Here is a 14,571-nt window from a genome sequence, read left to right on the forward strand (position 1 = left end):
TCTGATCTCAACAAAGCGATATTGTATCCCTTTTAAAAATAGCCACACAAGCCATGGCCGGCACTTGCACTGCAAATCTTTTGACCTTTTGTGTCCATCATTTGCGGCGAGCCCCCCTTCACTGCTCTTCCTCGTTTACTCCTGCTCGTCATTTTTCGTTCCTAGCCCTGCCTTTTCGCACTCCTTCTCCTTCCTCACTCCGTTTACAGCTTTGAGCCGGGGGGGCTTCGTGCAGCGTTGTGTTGCTATTCATCACTCCAAGTGGCTCCAGTGGAGAGGACAGACCATGCAAGCCACCCCTGTCTCCCTTGACCTCACCACTGGGGAAGAAGCAAACAGAACGAGGAGAAAGGGAAGGAAGAGTCACAGAGGAGACTTGGTTGAAACAAGAGATTATGAGATGGTGGAGGAAAAACACGCTAGAAGCTTCTTGACTCTTAGTGAAGAATCGAGACGTTTGCTTCACATGAAACTCCTAATGAGATCCAATGGATGGGTTGGTGAGGTCTGGAGACTGATTTAGCTGCTATACTGCCACACTGACTGACTGAATGATGAGGTTTCCGAATTGGTCATCGGCTGTTAACGTCTCTTTTAGGCAAAACTCTCATACTAGACGAAAAGTTTCTATTTTTGTTTTTAACGCCTCCTTTCTGGCCAGTGTGGTAAATCAGAATTGTAGTCTGAGTGTCAAGTTAAATCCCAACAGATTTACTTTCAGCATAATCCTCCACTTGATATGTTTATAAAACTTTATTAGAAATTCATCTGGGTTCATTTCAAATGTGATGAAGGCAGAAACTAAAAAGAACAGAGGAAAGAAAAGGAGAAAGGTGGGGAAAAGGTTTTAAAGGAAGAGAGACAGGAGTAGAGAAGAGAAAGAGGCATAGAGAGAAAACAAATGGACACGCTTGAAGTCTGCCTCTAAACCTGCAGAAAGAGGAAAAAACAAAACCAAGAAACCACAACAGACCACATGTACATATATTACATATATATATATATATATATATATATATATATATATATATATATATATATATATATATATATATATATATATATATATATATATATGATGGTAACATTTGTGACATCATTACAAAGTACACAATACATGATTATGCGAGATATATTTAGTGGCAACCGCAACCCCACTGAGAGCATCTCACAGACACCTGAATCTAGACACATGTGGCAGCAAAACTTAAACGCACACATGACACGCACCCACATGCACACGCTCATTCGGTGTTTTTCCCCTTTTACTCTATGCAGACGTGTTATTCTCGCAGAAGCACCAACATGCATAGTGATGCGGCTGAGTGTGCTCCTGGCGGACACTTCAGCACGTGGCTGGGTTCCAGATTGGACACCCAATCTCTCGTCGTGGACATTAGTGAAGCAGTCTATTATACAGCCATGAGCACATCAGGCCCAATCTGCTTTGCACAAGAACCCATTACCTTGTTACTTCCTTCCATTATGTATTAATAATTGCTTAGCGTCTGTGTAAAGGCCTTTTTTTCCCCCTTTTCTCACATACTGTATTTCTGGATGTTTTTCTTAATGGCCAAACTGCACAAGGAATATATTAAAGGAAAATTCTTAGTCGTGACCATAAGGGTTTATCGTCCCAAATTATTTAAGAAAGACTAATGTGTTGTGTTTAGCATTGTACAGTTTGTGTTAAAAAATAAAATAAAAATGAATATCGTTTACATAAGTTGTGTTTAGAAGACTGAGTTTTGTCAGAGTATAGCCACAAGCTCCTGAGGAGGTCAGTAAGATTCTTGGTTGTCCATTTTCAGAAAAAGTCCAGGGGAAAGCTCGAGCCTTTCAGAGGTAGGTCAATGTAGATCTCACAATAGAAGATGTAAGGAACAATTATCTAATCAATGGAGGTTTCGTCATTGGATGACATAATAAACATGTCAATGCATTTACATGCTGCTCTAAAATCACATTATTTTCTTTTTCCTTTATTGCTAATTTAACCCAAATCTAAACTATCCGTACAACAGAGAACTTGTTGCCTGGTTTTTGTTGCTATTGAGCTATTTCATCTTTTCATGTCAGTAGCACAAAGTGTCCACGTCTTTTGCTAAGCAGATCCGGTGTTAAGTCTATGAAAGTCCGTCCCTGTGTCTCCGAGCCCCGGAGATAACAAGTGTGGTGTTTGCCTCTGGTTAAACAAAAACAAAACAAACAAAAAAAAGCTCTTTTTAGCACCGTGATGGTTCTGAGCGTCTTAGAAGAGAATCGAAGAGGAACGAAGAATCAATAGACTGGTTTCGGTGCAGATACGAGGTAAGCTCCAGGTAGGAGATTCAACAGCAAAAAGAAACAAGGAGTAAATCACAAGATTTCACCACTGTCTGAGAAGAGACAGCAACAAATCTTCAACAGCCACAGTCTTGTGTTTTCGTCAAACTAGAGGTATTCTTAGCGACTATCCAACAAAGTCGCTGAGCGGCTGAATAGGGGAGTGGTTGTTGACGCGCAAGCTGATCAAAACGTAAATCCAAGCTGCAGTTGCAACGATTTTATTGTCCATATTCAAGCAAAACAGTGTTCAAAAGCAGCATAAAAACGGATCCGTAGAGTCAAACAGTGATCAAAAAACAAAACATAGCGGTCAGAAAAAAGTAAACCTCCCCCATCACCCACTCACTGAAGTCACCAAGTGAGCAACAGGTGATCTACAATCACTAATAACACCACGTGATCCCGTGCTACACCTATCCACAACATTCCGGCCCCTAATTATTACATCATTACACAGTAATAATTACTCAAACACCATAACCTAAGATATACAATACATCAAAACACACAATGAGATAAACATAACACATTCAAACTGTCCATGAAAGTCATTTGCAAATAGTCAATCATTCTTCTTTTCTTCAAAATAGTCCATCCATAGTCAGTCAGTCATAGGCCAGAGGTTACCAGCACTTAGCCTAAATATAGTCAGTCTGCGATGTACATCTAGTTATAGTAAAGTCTAGTCAAAAGTCACGTCGAGAGTAGAATCAAATGTGTTGTCTTCATTGGTCGAGAGTCTCTTGAAGAAGGCATATCTTCGTGATGGGTCTGCATAAGTGACTGGTTGGGGTCTTAATCCGGACCTGGCGTACAAGTCCATTTTTATCAGGCACAGTTTCCGTGATTCTACCGATGATCCAGGAACCACGAGGTGCAGAGTCATCCATTATAAGGACCACATCTCCAGGAACAAAGTTGCGTCTAATCTTCATCCACTTTTGGCGCTGTTGAAGTTGAGGCAGATATTCTTTGATCCATCTCTTCCAGAACAGGTCAGATATGTATTGGACTTGTCTCCATCGTTTTCGTGCATAAGTATCTTCTTTCTGGAATAAACCCGGTGGCAAACTTGGATTAGACTTGAGTAAAAGAAGATGGTTCGGTGTTAGAGCTTCCAGATCATTTGGATCAGCAGATTCCAAGGTAATAGGTCTACTGTTGAGGATTGACTCCACCTCACAGAGAGCAGTTTGGAGTCCTTCCTCATCCAGATGCTGTGTCTGCAGAGTGGAATTAAGAACTTTTCTGATGGAACGGATCAATCTCTCCCATGCTCCACCATGGTGTGACCCAGCTGGAGGATTGAAGATCCATTTCACTCCCTTCAGAGACAGCACATCAGAGATCTTTTCTTGATTCCAATCTTCAATAGCTTGTCTCAGTTCGCGCTCTGCGCCCACAAAGTTGGTACCATTATCGGACCGCAGCTCTTGTACTTGGCCTCTCCTTGCAATGAAACGTCGTAAGGCGTTAATGAAAGAGTCTGTGTCAAGAGATGAGGCAACCTCAATATGTACTGCTCTGATTGCCAAACATGTGAAGATAACTCCATATTTCTTCACAAGACTTCTCCCACGCTTCACTTCAAATGGACCAAAATAGTCCACTCCAACAAAACTAAAGGGGGGTTTCTCAGGTGTCACTCTGCTCTCAGGCAGGTCAGCCATTTGTTGCTGGCCTGCAGCTCCATGAAGCCGTCTGCAGATGACACACCTTGACATGATCTTTCTAATCAGTGCACCAGCACCAGGAATCCAATATTTCTGATGGAGCTTTGAGAGTATGTGGTTCCTACCACCATGACCCACCTCTTTATGGATATATTGGAGAATAAGATAAGCAATATGAAGATCTTTAGCAACAATGATAGGATGTTTAGAATCTTCAGACATGACAGCTCTGCTGAGACGTCCTCCAACACGCAGCACATCATCCACCAGAACAGGATTTAACTTGTATATATGACTGCTTCTTTTGACGTTCTCTCCTTTTTGGAGATAGGAAATTTCTTCAGAATATCTTTCCTTCTGACAAAACTTGATTATCTGCATCTCAGCATCCTCAATCTCTCCCAATGAGAGAAAGCCAGTACATAGCTCACCCCTCTGATGAGCACTTTCAGACTGGGTTGTTTCAGATGCAGGCTGAAAATGTGTCTCGTTTCTTTTGTGATGCAAGAGCAATGTTTTGAATCTTAGAATCCAACCCATCACTCTGACAAGACGAGTCCAGGATGAAACACGATGAATCAGAAGAGCCAAAGGATGATCATCATCTTGTGCAGGAAAAACACCAACAGAAGCAGACACTTTGACTTCAGGGTCGTCATGTAGAGGTTCCTGTAAGTTCTCTGGGTTTACAGGCCAATCTGTCTCTGGCTGTGTAAGAAATGCAGGACCAGATAACCATGTGGTGTCATGTAGAAATTGTTGTACCTCCATACCTCTCGAGGCAAGGTCTGCTGGATTATTTGTTGTGTTCACATATCTCCACTGGGAGACGCCAGAAGCCCTGAGAATCTCTGACACTCTGTTTGCCACAAAAACACGGAACCTGGAAGTCTTGTTATTAAGGTATTTTAATACAGAGGTGCTGTCTGTCCAAAACACTGAATCTAGGAGAGGTAGCCTTAGTTCTCTTTTCCACAGTATGTCCATGCGAACTGCCAGCACAGCTGCCGTCAATTCCATACGGGGAATTGTGACTGGTTTTAAAGGTGCTACCCTGGACTTCCCCATTATAAAGGAACTGTGCATCTGGTAGAGACTGTTCTGCAGCAGGAGGTAGGTAACAACACCATACCCCTTCTCACTTGCATCTGCAAAATGGTGCAACTGAGCAGTGGTTGCTTTTCCAAAATCAGTAGGTTTCAAACATCTTTTGATGCTGATGTTGTCTAACAATTGCAATTCCTCCATCCAGCTTTTCCACTCTTGAGCAACGGCTGATGGAATAGCATCATCCCAACCTATTCCCTTCTGACACAGGTCTTGAAGGATTCTTTTAGCTACAAAAATGACAGGAGCTAGGAATCCCAATGGGTCATAGAAGGTGCTAACAGTAGAAAGGATCCCTCTTCGGGTCCATGGTCTATTTGGGATGGATATACAGAACTTAAACGCATCCGATTGTAGACACCACCATACTCCTAATGCTCGTTCAACAGGCAAAAGGTCACAATCCAGATCTAGGTTTTTAACCTCTTTGGCTCTTTCCTCCTCAGGTATTACTGCCAGGACGCTTCGGCTATTACTTATCCACTTTGTTAAGTGGAAGCCACCTTTGGCGCAGATGAGTCTGAGGTCTGAGTAAAGAGATATGGCTTCCTCTTCAGTGCCTATTGAGGCAAGGCAGTCGTCCACATAGAAACTGTACAGAATGGTGTCAATCACCTGTTGGCTAAAATCTGCTTTGTTGTCTTCTGCACATTTCCGCAGGGCATAATTAGCACAACTCGGAGATGATGTTGCTCCAAATAAATGAACACCCATGCGGTACTCCTGCATGCTCTGATTGAAATCACCATCAGGCCACCAGAGGAACCTCAATAGGTCAGAATCTTCCTCTGGCACATGCACCTGATGGAACATGGCTTCAATATCAGACATCAAAACAACAGGCTCTTTTCTGAACCTAGTCAGCACGCCAATCAGGCTATTTGTTAAATCAGGACCACTCAAAAGTTGTGCATTGAGAGAAATGCCCTGGAATGATGCAGCACAGTCAAAAACGACCCGAATCTTTCCCTTGGTAGGATGGTACACCCCATGATGAGGGATATACCAAACCTTTCCATCACTGCGCTTCAAGTCTGTGATTGGCACTCTTTTTGCATAACCTTTAGATAGAAGATCTTTCATGAAGGCAGTGTAGTCTTTGTGAAAGTCTTTATCTCTGATGAACCTTTTCTTTAAGCCTAAGGCGCGTTGTTCAGCGATTGCTCGGTTATCAGGCATTCTTATGTCTCGGTCTCTCAAAGGCAAGGCAATGTTGTAGTGTCCATCACGCAAGGTTACTGTCTTACTGGCCAACTCTAGAAACTTGGAGTCTTCCTTTGACAACCCCATTTGTTCATCATGGCTGCTCTCAGGAAAATCTATCTTGAATTGTTGCTTCCATAGACTATCCAATGTAACAGCAGAAATTCTGTTCATGGTGACAGCTGACAGACAATTTGGTCTTTCACAGCATTCCCGGTCAATTGGCCCATTCACTGTCCAACCGAGCACGGTTTTAATGGCAAAAGGTCCATCACTTTCACTCCTGATAACCTCTAAAGGTTCTAGGGCTCTGGGCATGTTCATGCCGATCAAAAGCTCCACCTGTGCTTTAATCTCTGGCAAATGAACACGCTGCAAATGTGGCCAAATATCCAGATCTTGTTGCTTTGGGATATTATTCAGATCTACAGGCATTTTATGCTGAGTAAAGAGGTCAGGCATGTCATAATACAGTTCGCTGTCCAATCCGGCAATTTCAAGTTCAGGTACAATGAAACTGTCCACAACTTTCTCTTGTCCCATGGTACGCAAGAGAATCTTTGTTTTTCTCCCAGTGAGATTCAGCTTATCCAAAAGACCCACTGTACAAAAGGATGCTGAACTCCCTTGGTCCAAAAAGGCATATGTTTCCAGTGTTCGTTGGCCTTTCTTTGATTTAACTTTGACTGGCACGATGGGAAGTCTACAGTCCTGTTCACCGGCCCCAGTAAGACCACTAGTCTGAACTGTGACAGGAGATTTCACTGCTTCCGCATCAAGTTGAACTCCATTCTTCATCTTGTGGTGGATATGGAGTATGCTTGCATGTCTGAAACCACATATTTTACATGAAAGGCGTTTTCTGCATTCTTTGCTGATGTGCCCTTTGCACAGGCAACCAAAACAGACGCCATTTCTCCTAAGAAATGAAATCTTCTCATTATGAGGTTTCCTTTCAAGCAGAGAGCATAACTCCAATTTGTGTCCACCTTTGCAAAACAAAAATCTTCACATCACTCTGATGGTCTTGAACCTCTGACGGATTATTTTTCTCAACAGCAGAAGTAGTGATGCCAAAACTACTTCCTGTAGTCCTTGGGCGAGAAAAACGTTTCCCTCCGTCTGTGCCCTTGGCTGATGGATTTATTGATGGAGCATCAGTTAATTTTCCAAAAACAGGATCTGTAGTAATTTTGACTTGACGCTCAATAAAGAAAACAATGTCCATAAATGTTGCTCTTCGATGCTGCTTCTCCTGGATGTCACATGCTACTGTTCGCCAGTTATCTTTTAACTTGTATGGCAATCTTTTAATCACAGCAAGCATATTAGCAGGTGTGTTTAATTCAGAAAGATCATGAATCTCCTCCATCGCATTACAACACCCACGTAAGAACAAACAGTATGCCTGAAGAGCTTTTCCGTCTTCTGATTTAATCAATGGCCACGAATGAACTTTATTCAGGTAAGCAGATGCAATAACATGTCCATTTCCAAAATGCTCATACAGCATAGTCTTTGCTTTTACATATCCACCACCATCAGACATATGTTGACAACTTTTGACCAGTTCGTTGGGCTGCCCCTGGTGTACTGTGCGAGGTAATGCAGACAATCGTCAGGATCACCAGTCTTTGATTCAACGACCTGTTCAAACGAACGCATAAAGGCCTGAAAATGAAGCGGATCGCCATCAAAAGGTTGAATTTCTCTTTTAGGTAGTGAAGAGAGACTTTGTTGACGAACCAACATGCAAGTTAATTCATTTTGTTTCTCCATAATAGATAACAGATTTTCATTGGTTGCTGATTGAGGAGCTTGCTGCAGATGCATATTTGATATTGTTCTGCTTACAGGATGAGAAGATCCAAGTAAAGGTAGAGACCTTTTCTTTGTCACATTTTGTTGCATTGGTTTTATTTGAAGATCTGCATTTTCATTAATTTGTTTTCTCTTTGTCTGTAGAACAAAAGTATTCGCATCTGCATTAAGAGTTTCAACAGCATTTCCTTTTGTTTTAAAATATGATTCCATTCCATCGGATTTCCGTGAAGCTAAGCTTCGCACTGCAGATCCAGTTTTCAACACTTTTACTTTTGCAGCAGTTGCAGCTATTTCTGCTTCAAGTTGAAGCTGTTCTCTTCTTTTCCTAAGTTGCTCCTCCTGTTCTTCAATAGCATGCTTTTCTTTCAGCATAGTTTGACGTGTGAGCAAGGCAGCCATTTCAGCCTCTGCCCTGAGACGTGCAGATGAAGTTGATGAAACTTTGGAGCTTAACTTGTTTCCTTGATTTGAAACACTGTCAGATGGCAACACATCATCTTGAATGTCATGCTGGAAATGAGCAGATAACTGAGACTCCATTTGTTCTTGAACCTCCATTTCTTCACCAGTTGGAGTTTCCTGTGACCGTAACTTGTCAGAGGATGGTCTGCTTGAGCATTTACTTGTCTCAGAAAGCCATATTTCAACATCCTCAATAAACCCTTTGTTGTATTTAATGATACTTGAAAACCATGTATTTTGTTTATCTTTCTCATCAAGCGGAATTAAATGCAGCAAAGATTCATGCAACACAGTAGCATCCTTAAATAGGTGCGTTAACTCATCCAGCTGTGACTTCACTTGTGAATAATTTTTATCATCTTTCATTAACTCTTTAAGAGATTGTATTACATCTTTCATTTTCTTCACATGCTTTTTCCGCTCTGTTTGGATAGTTTCAATTTTATTTGCGAGAGCTTTCTCAGTGAGAACAATCGTTCTTTTATCCTTTTCAGGATTCTCAACAACAGACACAGCAGATGATCCACTCATTTTTAATCCAAAATAAAGGAAGCTTCCAAGTAACAGCGAATCCTTAAACTTTATTGAACGCACGCAGAGCCACAGCACACACTCGCACACCAAATCCCGCAGCCACAATCCCACAGCAAAACATAGCGGGGGGGGCGTGTCACAACAATAGCTTCACATGGGAGAACCAAACTGCGCTTAGAAGAGCGATACGCAGCACCAAACATTCAGGTTACATACCACTGTCGTCTTCTACTTCTCTGTCAAGAGATCCTCTTTCGTAGGTGCAGTGGCGGTGGTGTGTGGGCTCGCGTTGGCTTTCCAGCTGTGCGAGAAACTCAGTTGTCGTGCCTTTTTTTTTCTGACAAATCTTAGCGACTATCCAACAAAGTCGCTGAGCGGCTGAATAGGGGAGTGGTTGTTGACGCGCAAGCTGATCAAAACGTAAATCCAAGCTGCAGTTGCAACGATTTTATTGTCCATATTCAAGCAAAACAGTGTTCAAAAGCAGCATAAAAACGGATCCGTAGAGTCAAACAGTGATCAAAAAACAAAACATAGCGGTCAGAAAAAAGTAAACCTCCCCCATCACCCACTCACTGAAGTCACCAAGTGAGCAACAGGTGATCTACAATCACTAATAACACCACGTGATCCCGTGCTACACCTATCCACAACAGGTATGGACAACATTTCTGATGAAGATGCTGGGGGCTTATTGTCTTGATGATGATCTCAGGTTCACATGTTTTGACCCATATTTTTGCATTCTATTTCGATGCTATTCAGCTGCTGGATGCAAACCTGGTTAGGTGTAATAATAGAACGGAGCACTCTTAAAGGGGCAGCACACTTGTAATATGTGATCATGATGGCAACAGCAGGACAAAAGAATAGGTAAACCCACTGTGCTCACAGATAAAAGAAGCAGAAAAGGACTTCTTTGGTGAATGAAGATAAGACAAACAGGACTTTTATTTAATCTATCACACTTTTTAGTTTGTGTTTATAAAAAAAAATAAATCCTTTTTTAAAAATATGATTTTCTCAGCCAGTGGAAATTAACTCCGACTGTAGACGAGTTAACCTTTTTTTTTTTTTTTTTTTTAGCTAAATTCGACCCGGTCACATCTGCTGGAGAAATTGGGACAGATGTGATGGATTGGCTGGATATCTGCTCACATCGCCCTCACCTCTGGCACAAACTGACCCATGAAACCTGGGAGGAAACTCTCCCTGCAACGCGCCAGTTCAGTGATAAATTATGACAGCGAATACTTACCAAATTACACAATGAATGATAAGCCGGGGCGCTAATGAGATTGGCAGATGAATAGTGATCTCAACAGGGGTGATGTCCGCTCCAGCCGCAGAGAAGTGCTGTCTGCTGGAGACGGCGCTCGGCAGAGAACATTGTATTAATTATGCCAGTGTTAATGTTCATGCTGGAAGCATGCCCTATTGATGAAATTAAAGTCTAGCAGCCTGCTTGTGGAGTTGAACAGATGTGTCAGATCTCTTTAAGAGCGCGTAATTAGTAGCAGAAACGTGACAGAGAAACGGTGATTTCCGACATGTTTGCTTGTAAAACTTTGAAGACAGTTCATCCTTCCGCAACGATTTGCATTAGGACCCCTGAAGCTTTTGTCTACACGTGATTTCTTTTTTTTTTTTCCCACAGTCTTTCCAAACATTCTGGTTGGTCAAAATGATACAGGAGGTGGTGATATATGATCTTTCTGCAAAAATCCTAAGTGAATATATAGCGCCAGGAATGTATAGATTTAGATTTTTTTTCACTCTTAAATATTTTTAGTTCAAATAGATCTATCTATTAATACAATTTTAATAAACGAATAATATATTTCTATCTGCTGTGGCAACCCCACTACACCAGATGTGCCTTTTGGACTCTGCAGAAATGGTGTACTGTACCTTTTATTTTTTTTTTGTGTTTGCAACACAAAGTATCCGGTTCCTCCAAAAATAGATTCTGGATCAATGGTTTTTCTATACTAAACCTTACTGAGTTGGTTGCATCTCATCAAAGGTTTACAAAAAGTTTTGTTTTTTTTTTATTGAAGATTTTTAACACAACTGCTTATCAGAAATTAACGACAATTAAGGATTTAACACATTTCTCTGTGATCCCTATAGGGCCACTCTGGTTCATTTTTTTCTTCACTTGGTATTTATGTCGCACCTCCCGTTCACAACCAAAAACCGAAGCAGTATAAGTAAACAAGATTCATTCGGTTGCAAATACTACTGATCTTTGACATTTTGCTTACTTGAGTTTGCATTTAGAAATTTCAGAGAATTTAAGCAACACGCAACAATTTTACACTTAAGGTTTTACTAAACCATGGATACTGATGGAGCTGAAACAGGCTGCAGCCTCACTCTCATTCAACACGCCAAATGTCACACACAGTTTCTTATTACACTGCTTTTGATACACACAGTCCTTCTTTCTTTCAACATTTACAAGAAAGCTCCTCTATGGAAGATGAGTAGTCTTTTTTTTTTTTTTTTTTGAAAGTTGCAGGCATCCTGAAGAAGAAGGGAACAGAAAGATACTGGAAACTGTGGCACAAGCTATAATCATTGTTTGCTTCCCCCAAGGGAGAGAACAAATGCCTGGTATCATTCTTCGCTTCTGCTCACTGCATGTGAAAAGGGGATTAAAAAACTGGGAGGACAGTCCAGAAGGGCACTCAACAGCACAACATCCCACTTGAGTGATGGCACAGGGACAAGCTGAGAAAACATCCCCAACAGAGAGATGGAAGGAGCAGAGGAGAGGAGAGGAGAGGGGCGGGAGGGAGGGAGATTAAGACGAAACGAAAACAGAACGACTGCTTGGGAGTTAAAGAATAAAAAAAATAACAGAAAATCAGTTGATAAAAAATAAAGTTTTAAGGGTTAAAATTTGCAAATCCAAATAAAGAACGATTGCCATCATCAACCTTTTAGTGTAATTCTGAAAGTTGGATTTAGACCTTTTTTCTTTTTTTTTTTTTTACTGATAATATTCAGTTACTGATATTACAGCACAGATTGCTCGGTGGCTCAGTCGGTAGCAGAAAGAAGGTCTTGTGTTCAAATCCCGGCCTGCGGTCTTTCTGCACGGAGGCCGCAGGTTCTTCTCATGCATGCGTGGGTTCTCTCCAGGTGCTCCAGCATTACATATCCTCCTCCACAAGTGTCAGTGCTTCATGCCAACAAGGGGCATAAAGTCCTAGACATTTGTTGCTTCACCTGGAGTGGTTGAGGTCAAAAGGTCGAGTCGTAGTCTCTGCGTTATGTCATGCTTGTACGCTGAGGCGCTCAAACATTGCTTTTGTCTGCAATGTTTTGACTATTGCCCTGACTGTTGATATTGGTAACACTGTATGTATTTTTCTATATTCATCTCCTAAAAAAAACGACCAGCACAAAACTGCCTCTCTCAAATATCTCGTTCCTTTGCCTTCCCCAAGAGAAGTGAGCCTCTGTGTCACATGAAATTTATCCCCCAGTGCAACAGGAAGTCAAAGTGAAAGGTACCTGGAAACTGATCAATTTAAAATGAATACTAATTTTCCATTTGCAAACTTGATTATTTGAAGAAATAGGAATAACACATGATGTTAATATGACGGAAATGTCGGGTTCCGCCTCACCCCTGTGGTTAGTAAATGTATTGAAATTAAATGATTGGTTTATTTTTTATTTTTTTGTCAATTTCAAGATCATGCCACTCCAGCAACAGGTTAATTTATATGAAGACTTCTTGCTTTACGTCTGCTGATAACTGTACGGAAATGAAAACACTGAATGAGTTTGGAACGCCACGTCAAAATGATGATACATTCAACCTTACTTTTGAATCTATTTTTGTACTAAGCAGTATTTTCATACAGATCAATATAACTTGGAAAGATTAAAATGAGTACAATGGCAAAAAGAAAGTTTAAAAAAATAACGTTTCCATGGGAAAATTATTCTTGAAAAACTATTTGAAAGCCGTCAGAACTGTTTACTGTCCTTTCGTCAAATTTACGTGAATAATTGAAACAAAGAAAAACAAAAACAAACAAGCGAGCGCGGTGCAGACAGGAGGACTTCAAACAATGAGTGTTCCAGTGTTGAGGTCTGAGCAGGATATTTGTGTTGGTTTTCCAGCTCCATGGATGGGAAGTGGACGAAATTGGGTCTATTTTAGGAGGAACTTGTCAAACAGGCCCACAGCAGGAGTCCCTTATTACCCACTGGAGAGCTCAGATGGGACCATGGGAGCAAACACACATGAGATGAGAGTCTCTCTCTCTCTTTTCTCTCTCTTTCTGTCTCTCTATTTTTCCTCTCTCTCACACACACACACACACACACACACATACGTTTAATGGACAGAGAAACATCTGGGACGTCTGGGTCAGACCGGCCACGACACCAGCAAGCATCTTATCATTTCCACATTACCGTGTAATCGAGCATAACGCTCCAGCGGTGTGTGAACTGAGGCCATTTCCTCCCACTATCAGTGATGTTATCAGCGAGCGGAGGACAGCTGTCAGTTTCTCAGAGACGTTCTCCTGACAGGTTGCACGTGGAACAAAAAGACCTGAAACACGAAGCAGATCAGACTGAACCGCAGCAAAACCGCAGCAATTTATAGATTAATGCGTCGCAAGGCTACTCAAACAAAAGTGTTCATGGAAAACAAATTGCATTGCTTCGCGAAAAGGTCAGAAGTCAGCCGGCGTGCAGCTTGTGAGGATTACGGGGCGGTGCACATGGATGGGTGGTGGAAGCGAGTGGTTGGTTCGAAGCTTCAACCTACATCTTTCAGCGGATTACACCGCCGATGCAGGATTCACCCACAATGCATCGAGAAGCAGAGAGGCCGCTAGGAAATCGACTGTACTTGGATTGACTTTTTTTTTTTGAGTTATTTAAAAATCAGAGGAAGACTGGGTTCAAAACCGTTGCCTCTATCTCACCTCTCCTGCACATTTTTTTGTCTTTTTGTGCATCATTGTCCTGCGAATAAAACTCGAAACCGGTCAAAAAAACAAAAAGGGTTTAGCAGGTCAGAGCTCAAATAAAAACCTTAAATCTGCATGGTCAGGGAAATCCTGATCCCGATCAGAAAATAGAGTACTGCCCTGACATTAAGAGTCAAGCTGCTCATGTGAATAACAAGAAAGAGAAATCAATAACATCAAGGTTTATACACAAAGATTTAACAGTGCATGAGCACCGCAGAGGAAGCATGCATGGATGGATTTTTTTTTAATCTCCTTTAATTATCCATGGAAGTCTGCTCTTTTGCTCCAACCATCTACTGTTCATAATATTCCAAAATGTGACCCCATATGAGGCACAGAGCATGTTTTGGTGCTTCACGTACCTCATGCCATTATCAGATTTGCTTCTTAGCACAAGTTTCATTTTGATATACTATCGAATTATATTTCTG

This window comes from Poecilia mexicana, unplaced genomic scaffold (genome assembly GCF_051168715.1).
Source record: "Poecilia mexicana isolate PSO_F unplaced genomic scaffold, ASM5116871v1 scaffold_10, whole genome shotgun sequence".
Taxonomy (NCBI): Eukaryota; Metazoa; Chordata; class Actinopteri; order Cyprinodontiformes; family Poeciliidae; genus Poecilia; species Poecilia mexicana.